The following is a 10,646-nucleotide window of genomic DNA, read 5'->3' on the forward strand; positions in this document are numbered from 1 at the left end:
GACATTTCTGTTACATTTATTTCCTGCAAGAAAACCAACAGCAATGTACCAGATTTTTTATCACTCAAATTCACTTTTGTATGAACATATGCATGTTCATGCAAATTACTGAACCATCTTCAGTTTCAGTTTTCCCCAAAAAGTTACTTGAGTCATTTCTCATCAGGAAATAGCATACATTATTTAAACAACTTCACATCAACCAGCCTGGTAGCTGCTGGACAATCACTTTCTGAGTATCTGTCTTCTGCATGGACAACTACTGAATCACAAACTTCCTTTAGAACTTGACTCAGCATAGTTTGCACAGCTTGGCTTAAGAGTTTGTCACGTTGTCTTTGTGAGCAGCTGCGAAATAATCAGTCTGCTTTTCCACAGCTGCAACCATATTTTGAAAGCTGCTACTGAAAACACCACACAACTACAGAATATCTCTCTCTTCTGTAGTAGTTAGTACCATTACCGATTTCTAGCACAGTGAAAAAAGAATAAAAAATTATCACTCAAAACCCTGAATAATCCCAAAGGTTCATTAATGGGTGCCAAACGTCACCCCGATTCTTCCCAAAACTTCTCCATAATTTTTATCTCTTCCAAGTTTTCTTGAACAGTATTTATCGCTCTTCAGAAATACCACCTTGCAGCACTGTCTTATCACCCTCCTCTTCGCTATGTATCTAGAAGAGCTGGAATGCATCAGTGTAACAAAAAAAGATAAAGAGTGCAATTGGATTTGCAAAAGATAATTCTGGTTCTTTTTGTGTCCTGGAACACAGCCCCTGCATAATGAGGCTTAAATGAGGCATAATTGCTCAAGATGTGTGTGCAAGACATCTTTTATTGGTTTCCTATCCCATTCAATCTATCCTTCAAAGCTGCTGTACTTTCCCATGTTTGAGCAACTAGTTTGTTCAGACACAAAAGTCAGATGCTGCTGCTAAAAAAAAATCCAGCATTTTTTCCTTCACGACTCAAAAGGAGTCATTTAGGATGACCTCAATTTTTAGTGTTGTGACCCAAAAAGAGTTGTTTATGTTTAGGACGACCTCCCTCTCCTTGGGACCAACAATCAAGTCCATGATACCCTTGGCCTTAATTAAGGTGAAACATCAACCAACCAGTTTTATGATTTATTAATCATAAAATTAATCACAAAATACAAGGCACGTGGTTAGATACAGTATCTCAATGGCTATTACTTTTAACTGGACAAGCAAGTCCTGTGCCAGATGTTTTTACTTAGATCTGGTCACTATTCAATAAAAAGAAAGAGGAGAGAGGGCGAGAGAAGAAGAGAAAGAAAAAGCAATTTCACTGCCCGTGGATCCAGTGGCATCCCATTGGTCGTCGTCACCCTGGGTGTCTGGGTGGTAGAGGCCCCACCCAAGTTTTGGTCGATTTGGGTTTATGCTCTTGAGAGGATGCCTCCTCACTTACATACAAAACGAGGGTGGATGTGGTCTGTGTCTGCACAGGCTCCATGTGTAAGCAGTGGTTGCAGGGGGTCCTCATCGGTGGTCATGAGGGATAAGTGCCCCCAAAAGCTTTAGGCCACCCCTGCGGTGCGCATCAGCAGTTGCCTTATTTACCACAGAACTTTCTTCCAGGAAGTGCTAGCTACAGCCATTACATCCTGTACCGCCCCTGTGGTTACCAGCTGAGGCAGCAGCAGTTCACTCTGCAGCAACAGCTCATTTCAGTTCCTTTCCAATTTGAGCAGAACACATTTGCACCAGCTCCACTTGAATTTGTGCACTAAGCAACATTTAAGGCAATTATCAATCTATTGGTCCCTTATGCCACTCTGCAACTTAAATACTGGTTGGTGCTGTTTGTCCATTGATTTTGTCCTTCACAGTGGCGATGCACACATAACAGAAAGACAGAAGCAGCAGAAGCAAAATCCAACTACAGCCATGAGCCCACCCTGCAGCTTAAACAAAGTATTTTCATTTTCACTTCCCATTCTAAGTCTTCTTCAGAGGTGGTGGTTCTCATGTAGCAGACAGAAGAGGGGAAAAGGGCACAGTTGATCATTCAGCACACAACAGCAACAGCAATTATTAAAAATATGAATCCTGTAACTAACGTGGTATCTTTGCTAGCCAAGCTCCCCATGCCATGAGTCCCAAATATCTCAAGATTGATTGTAGCCAGGAACCTGGTCCATTAAACCAGCCTTTGTGTTGCATGGCCTGGAAAAGCACTGCTGTTTGGTCTGCTATTTCTTTCATCTTTGCCCCGGCTTCTTTGATTGTGGTTGCATTGTGTATGGTGATGCAACATTCTCCATTGGTGAGGTTTAGCATCCCACTGGCTCCTTTCAGCAACAGCATATCTAGAGCTAGATGATTCTACAGTGTCACCTTCGATGCTTGTTGGACCTGCAGATTCAGTTCTCCAAAAGCATATCGAGTCCAAAACATGTACCTGCCAGGTGAGATTTTCCAAGACAAACTGATGTTGGTTTTGGGTTACATAAGGGGCAAAAATACTTTCTAGCATCAGGGATATAGCCTATCTTCTAGTATAATAATCAGGAATTTGGACTCCCTTTATCACACACTCTGGACAAGTTGGGGGTTACCCGTTTTACCTTCCTGCATGTTCATGGGGAAGAACTTGTAAAATTAAAGATATGATCTGGGCATAATGAAGAGATACCTACCCCACACTTTAAACCAGCGTGATGTTCTAAAGTTAACTACGAATAGAACTTCCCATCAGAGCATCCCCATGCCAGCCCTGAAGGAGCAGGATATACACTAGTTTTGCAATTAGAAAGTTCTTCAAAAGAAGATGCCTAAGTTCATGGTGTAGAATTTAGAGCTGTTTTCATTACCAGAAAATGGACATAAGGTATACTGTATTGCTTCCGCATTTTCTGTTTGATTAGTAAAGGTCTGGTTACAATTGGGGTCCTTATTTCTCCATCCCTGTGTGAGGTATTCACAGCATGTACACATATCCTGAATTGAAATACTGCGTATAAATGAACCAGATTTCTGGTTGATTTCCTGGTCCTTCTTTGCACATTATTACTTTAGAACAGTTAAAAAAGAGGAATTTTCAGGTTGCTTGGGACGTGGCTCAAGTACAGTATCATTATATGGTACTCCTTTTTCTAAAATGTCCCTGGACCAAGCCCATTAGAATTACTGTGTATCCCAATTCCTGACACCCACATGGCGTGGAAGTTCCATGCACCAAGGCAGATCCCATTGTACAGTGAACTTACTTCATACGAGCTCAAATAAAAGAATGGATTTTCTACAGGACCCTATGGGAAGAGCCTACAACTTACATGGGCTCTAAATGCATTGTTTTCACCCAGGGTTTGGCTAATTTGGCATCTTTCCATCATCCAGCCAGTAAGTTTGCAAGGCGAGTTTGATGGTAGAGACCACAGAGATTCAGCCTCCGTGGTATACATACTGGGTGGTAGTAAGCTGCCCAAGATCCATTTATTAAACAGGGCATATACTCCTGTACTGTGGTGTTCTCATTAAACAACAGATATGAAAAATCTCAGCCCTTCTTCAGAAGATCGAGGTAATGCGATACATAGGCCTTGGTCCAAGGAGTTCCACATTTGGGCAAAACCGTGAATCAGCTCCCATGCAAGATCAGGACCACTACTTTGCAAAGTGATTACATATAAAGTCAATACAAACATGACAAACACTAACTTTTGGGTGACTCATGTTGGCAAACCTTATTTTATAGATCCTAAAATGCTAAAGCAATCGGTAGGGCAATAAGCTTGCAGATAGCTTACTTAGGGCATGAGCATAGATGAATCACAATCTGCCAATGCTTGTCACCCTAGTTACACAACTTGATTACTGCGGGGTCTCCCACACCAGATGTGGTGGGTAAAAGCGCAAAAACAGTAAAACATGTAGAAAATAACTATAGCCAGTAACATTCCCCAAACCACTGGAGATCCTAGTAGGGAAAAATTCATGGCGATGGATCCAGTAAGGGAACATCAGCAGGTGAACACACGGATCTTCATCTAGTTGGGTTTGGGTTTTTTGGGCCAGTCACTCCTGCAATGGAAAAGAAACAAGGTTCGGATCTCATAGTCCGACCACACATTGACATTGCTGACCCAAAAAGGATGATTCATCTGGTATGGATTCAATGATCTTTCCCATGGACATCAGCAGCTACCCTTGTATAAATATTCTTTTGAGCTTTCAGTACTAGAGGTGCTTGTCTCACAGTGGGTAAGCCCACTAGAACTGGTGGCTACTGCTGCCTGATCGGATAGCTCTGGATTTAGGAAAACAACTAAACCATGATTTCAGACTGTCCACTGTATATTCCCCTGTTGTTTGCAGGACAGCTTCAGTCTGAGTTAGTCCAGAAGTTATGCCAACTCCCACCAATACATACTGCTTTCCTTCTGAGAGACAAAAGGGACTGACATAGCCTGCTTGCCCAGTATCCCACAGCCCCTTACTGTCCCTTAAGCATAGGGAACGATCCCTGAGAGGGTTATGTTCCCGACTGTGTACAGCATAGGCCACATGCTGAGATAATGGTGTTACATAGCTCCCTGGTCACAGACCATCCCCTGCTGACTGCCTCTTTCACAAAGGTCTTTACTTCCAGAATGGCCTCATTTAAATATAACCATTCTAACCAATGTTCCCATTTCCCCCCCTCTGCTTCCACCGCTAGTGTGGCTAAACAGGTTAGTGCATCTACTTGATTGTTCAAAAGGTGCGAGGGGTGATCTCCTGTTGGGTGTGCAGCTACCCATCCTGCTACGAAACATCTCTGTTTAGTGATGTTGCGAATTTCTTCCCATTTTTCCTCACTGCCACACCAGTGCTCAATTAACTTCCCATTGGTTTTGTTCCCAAGATGGGAGCCATTCAGAATACATTCCCTGAATACAGCAGATGAATCAGTGTAAATGAACAATGGTTCTTTGCTTTCTGCTTCTCATTTTATCACACTCCAAACTGCTATCAACTCTCCTACCTAAGCACTTCCCTCTCCTTCTGTAGTTAATTAGTTCTTGCACCACCTTCCCCCCAAGTCATTTTGGGGAGGCCTCCCCTTTGTTTCAGTCGGGAAGCTTGCAACCAATCTTGTAGCTGAACAGCATAGAGTTTTAAAGCATAAGGAAATCCCCTGATTAGAGGATGAAAGCTCTTGGGGTCTTCCACACACTGCACAGGAGAGGGCTGCTGCAGAAGCAGCAGTCATGCACCAATTGGGAGGCAAAGAGCTTCCTACACACATGCCAAAACGGGGCCTGCCATGGGTGTTTTAATAAAAAAAAAAAAAAAAAAAAAAAGGGTCCCCTCTCTCCACTGGGTATAACCCTCCTGCCCAATATGCTATCCTCTTGGTCAAGGACAATGGTTCCCTGTTATCTTCTGCAGTTCAGAAGACTCTGGGTCCCCAGTACCCTTTAGTCTCATCTTTGCTCAGCAGAATACAATCCCATCCTGTGAGGGCGACACTCCACACATACCCAGTTTCGGTTTCTTGGGACCCCCAGGAGTATTTTTCCTGTATTTTAGCCAATTCTGTAGGGGAACAGGGGATAGTGCACATGGTATGTTGCTAAGCATCCCCCTGACCATTATCAATGGTTTCAGTTTTAATCAAGGGCCTCATTACCACCTCCCCATGCCCACGATAAAAGAGGTTCCTGCTATCCTCTAACTCTTTAATTGGATATACAGGGTTTAGATCAGATGTCTGTTTTTCTGGCTGGTTTCACCAAACTGGAGATTCCTAGTTCACTCTCTAGGTCTGAGGACAGACCTATCCTACTGTCAGACTCCTGCCCATTTTCTTCCAACTCAAGACCATAGGATTCTGTCTAGGGAGTCTGATCAGGTTGTGTGAAGCCACTTGAGTATTGTTACGTTCAGTGGCGAGTTGACTTTTCAGGTTTCCTATCTGCTCTTGTAAGGAGTTATTTGTCCCTTTAGCTACTTGCTTTTCCTTCCGAGCAGCAATTAACACAGCCCCTGTAACAGCACAAACTGTTGCTTTTCCTTTCCCCATCTGCAGTTTTTGTTCCTTTGCCAAAGAGGGATCCTATCCACCACTGCCTGCAAGTCATGCCAATTGTTTTGGGCCTACGCCATGCCAGGAAGAGAGCATTTGGCTTTATAGCACTTCAGTTTTTCAAGGAGGGGATTATCCTCCATTGCTGGATCCCCAAATTGATCCCGACAACAGCCATCACACAATGCAAAAGGAGTACTCCAAAGTATTCTGCCTACTGTGGGTTTACATATCCAGTGCGAATCTTTACAAGATCCTCTGCCCCTTCTCCTGTCAGGCACTTCCTAAGGAAAGGGCCATGTTAAGGGCCCTAGTCCCTTCTGGTTTGTTCAGTCTTGCAAGGGCATCCTGTCCAAGATGCCAACTTTTAATGTCACTACCTGAAAGGAGTTATTTAGGATGACCACAAATGAAAATACCTGTTTAAGCTACAGGGTGGGCTCATGGCTGTAATTGCATTTTGCTTCTGCTTCTTCTGTCTTTCTTACCATCTGCTACGTATGCACCACCTCCGTGAAGGACAAATCAATGGGTGGACAGCACCAACCAAGGTTTAAGGCAATTACCAAGTTTCTTACAGTACTGCACAAAGTATTTAACAATACTCAAGAGAAACACCACTCCTTAGCGTGTGCTGTAACATTGTGACTTTTTCTAATCAGTCACTTCTTCAGTTTGACTTGAGACTTGAGTTTGCACTCTGAATTTCACCTTTGAGTTAGTGTCTATAAATTTAGAGTTGGCTGTCTAATAGCTTACTCAGTGTGATTTACATCCCCCCAAATGCAGGTAAGTTATCATAATAATTTCTCAGTGCTGGATCATTCTTACATCACATATCACATTCCAGTATTACCCAAGAAGTTCCTGGCTTCAAAGACTTGGATACTTGTCATGCCCTTGGGTATGTAGGTTACACAAACCACAGTTTCAGCACCGAATAAATCTTTGATAATACATGCTATTTTTATTAATGTCTTGTTTGTACCACTGAATTTCATGCTGACTTCCACTACTCAACTTTTCAGCAGTGTTGACTTTTCCAAGACTTTACAATGAAACAGCACTTTGCACATAAGATTCTAGGCTTTTGCGTTTCATCAATCTTCAAACATTTTCAGTCCTTCCATTCTGAACTGCTCCACAGTATCACCCCAAAAACCAAACATGCAAAAGCACAGACTCTTCTTGGACACACTGGCAGCCATGCATTGCTTTTAATAAGCCACTCACGCCAAACATTAGGGTTTCCACTTTGCTTTTCTTGATGAGAACGTAGTCATCAGGCTGATCTCAATCTCAATGTTGCAATTTTGATTTCTGCTCTAAAATTCCTTCTGCCAAATTTATTTTTCAACAGAAGGTCTGCTTCATTATAAAATAATGCTGAAGGACACAGCTGCACAAGAAGTTATCACTCACCTCATGAAGGAAGCTTCAGGACAGCTAGGCAATCAGTACTTTACAACTTTCTCTTACACACCTTTCTCATGCTCAGAGGCTTTCACCACACAGGACAGTCTCTGTGAGCTCCTTGACTTCCAGAAAAGCACACTAGAACTCTGTAAGAAGTGTTCATAGCATTAAGCATTCTGGTAGGAACAGACGCCACAATCCCCAAGGTAAGAGCCACTGCTGCTAGCAACATTCCAGTACACTTTCCACTTTCAAAAGTACATCTTTTGATGTAAAAGGAAAGACTGTTCTATGTACATCAAAAGAGTAGAATACACCATTATGCAATACTGAATAATTCCACAGAGAGATTCTCTTTATAACTTTCTGACACGAGACATAAATAACAAAAAGGCAAATGCACAAAGGCAAAACACATTTCTTCCCCATTAAATAAGATTTTTATGTAAATATCTTGAAGAAGATATTTTCTGTAGCTGAGTATTCTGAAACTGTAGATAACTTTCACAACTAGAAAACAAGAGGACACTGCAGGAGTCTGAAATGTTATGTACTAATTACTTGCAGCACAGGCTTAAGAAGTTATCATGATGGACAGGACAGCTAAACACCACTAAAAGTGGCCATTATGATTTTAGCTTTTCCTTTTTAAGTAACTGCCAGATTCTTAATTTGAAAAGACTGAAGCACAGAATCTACAATGTATCTGCTCAACCATACTATTGTCTTTAAAATGCAAGTCCATTCCAGGCGTGCAACAACCCAGTCTTACATACTGAGACCAGATACTGTTTTATTACAGAGATGCACAAGTCTGGATGCTAGCAAATAAAGCTAGCATACTGCAGTAAAAAGTTAAAAACATTATATACAAAATCTTACTGCACTTTCCCTGCCCGGAGGGCAGGTCCACATAGATGACTGGCTACACATTTGCATATCCATTACCTAACTTATTTTACTACCACGCATGCTCTCTAAGGAAGGGTCTTTTAGTGGGCCTGGGTCTTTCCTTTAGGGGATGTGATTTTTACTATTATAATGAGGATAGTTCACTTCCAGGGCAAGGCTAAAGACCGTAAGAGCTAGATGATCAGTTTAACAGAAACAAGGTAGTCTAAGCGTGCATGGCTTACATCACGAAGATAGGACGCTCTTCCTCTTGTCTCTACCAAGGCTGACTCCCTTGATTAGAAGTCCCTTAATTTGTCACTTTTGACAACTCTAGAAGGTCAGCCTGACCTGAACTCTGTGCCCATATAGTTAACCACTAAATATGAGTTCAAGAACTCATGAATTTTAGACAACAATGCATGTTCTACAGATTTTTTTGTTGTCCTTGCAAAAACAGGGAGGAGAAAGGTAAATAACCAGCTCCTTCAATAGTCTGAGCAAGAATTCCTGTTTGCCTTCTTTGACACCACATTCATTCTGGCCAGGAATGAATGGGCAACACAAAGGCAAAAATTTAAGTATTAGAACATACAATTTCTGTAAAATTGAAGTAACAGCATATGAAAAAGTTCGATTAATCAACAGGCAAACACTTTAAAATTCACATGTAAATTATGTTTTATACATGATAAACACTTAACCAGAAAAGCCAAGCACACCATGCTCTTGGGACATCTTGTGGTCATGCTGGTGCTTGTTTAGGCCATCGACAGACTTCCACTGCTTTCATCTGAAAGAAAAGGGAAAACCACTTCTTCACTTGGTTGTGCACAAACAGTACAACGAGCCTAACAAGAAATGCTTGAAATAACTGCCCGATTTCAAAGAACACATAGCAGGCTCGGCCCTATCATCCCTATGAGCACACTTTAATATCAAGGGCTAGTCTCTTAAATGAGTTCCAGTGGCCTGCTACAGCAACCTGGAATTATCTCAGAAAGCTGGGCACAGGTGACTGTACAACAGCCCCACTCACCTTTTCCACACTACTGAGAAAGTATTCCTTTCGGGTTGTCTTTCTACTGGGAGGGATATGGCGCATCTAAGGCTACGATGGCAAAAAGCCTGCCCAAACGAGTTGAACGTAAAGCAACTATATAAAGAAATCAAAAAGCTCGCTCGTCTAGGAGTTTTTTTTCAGCGAGTTCTCCCAATCAGCGGTGAGAAGGCTGCACAGAGACTTTCAGAACCACAAGCTCCAGCGGACGAAGAGCCAGCTATTCGCTCGGTGCCTGGTTTCACGGAGACAAGATGCCGACGGGGCAAAGAAAGGCTGTCCGTGTGCTGAAGCGGCACGGCTGCCCAACCACCGGCCAACCAGCGCTCCCGGCCCCAAGGCCTCCCAGGTCCCGTGCCCGCTGCGGGGACAGCAGCACAGGCTTTCGGGGACGGTGCTCCAGGGCCCGCCGCCGGCCCCCTCCCATTAGCGGCTCAGCCCGCCGCGCACCCCCGCGGCAGCCCGGCCTACCTCTCCAGCCAGCACCCTGACCCGGCCGCCCAGCCAGGCTTTCAGGGACGCTGAGGCGCCTCAGGTTCCTTCCCCGCGCCCCGGCGGACAAGCCCCCGCCCGGCAGCGGGCGCACATGCTGGCGGCTGCTGCTGCTGCTGCTGGCTGCCCGGCCCGGCCCCGCCGCCGCCCCGCGCCCCCTCGGCCACCCGACCGCCCCGCGCACGCCGCAGGCCAGGCCGCGCCCCCGCCGCTCCCAGCGTGCCTCAAGAGGGCTGAGCCAATATTCCCGCGGGGCGGGGGGGGAGGGGCCATGCGCCAGCCGCTCCTGCAGCGCAAGGGCCGCGTACCGGGTCCTCCCCAGAGGCGAGGCTGCGGCAGGCGGGGCCTCGGGCAGGCGAACCCGCCGGGAACGGGGCGGCGGGACCCGAGACACGCCCTCCCATAGCCACCTGCGCGAGCGCGCGGTGGAGGCAGCCCGGCGAGAAGGGGCGGGGCGCCCCAGCCACCCGCGCATGCGCATGCGACGCGGCGGTGGGGGCGGGGCGGGGTGGGGCCGGTGGCGGCCCGCCGGGCAGGGTGCCGCCGGGCGGAGCGTCGGTGCTGGCGGGGCGGGGGGGCGGCTGCGGGGGGGCCTGCGGTGGGAAATCTAGCGGGGAAGCTGCTCTCCTGCGCGAGGGGTCTGCCGTGTGTGCGGCCTGTTTCACCGGCGTGGCTCGCCCAGGCTGGGCCCCTGGCGGTGCTGGTGTGCTGCCGTGTTTCTTCATAGCAAGCAGAGTATCGTATAGGT

At 45.5% G+C, this 10,646-nt stretch overlaps 1 long non-coding RNA gene and 1 other non-coding gene across 3 annotated transcripts; both read right to left on the reverse strand.

The window, feature by feature from the left end:
• Positions 1-75: 75 nt before the first annotated feature.
• LOC130142485 (uncharacterized) lies at positions 76-10,177 on the reverse strand. Of its 2 annotated transcripts, none has more exons than XR_008819427.1 (4): positions 9,386-10,177; positions 8,592-9,139; positions 7,462-7,601; positions 76-4,052 (listed from the first exon to the last, which is right to left on the reverse strand). It is a non-coding gene; the product is annotated as an uncharacterized LOC130142485 (long non-coding RNA). The 2 variants fall into 2 exon arrangements; XR_008819426.1 differs by having other exon boundaries at positions 84-4,052; positions 9,051-9,139; positions 9,386-10,044.
• Positions 8,787-8,918, reverse strand: LOC130143179 (small nucleolar RNA SNORA13). Its single transcript, XR_008819673.1, has one exon. It is a non-coding gene; the product is annotated as a small nucleolar RNA SNORA13 (small nucleolar RNA).
• Positions 10,178-10,646: the final 469 nt, after the last annotated feature.

Source organism: Falco biarmicus, chromosome Z, assembly GCF_023638135.1.
Source record: "Falco biarmicus isolate bFalBia1 chromosome Z, bFalBia1.pri, whole genome shotgun sequence".
Taxonomy (NCBI): Eukaryota; Metazoa; Chordata; class Aves; order Falconiformes; family Falconidae; genus Falco; species Falco biarmicus.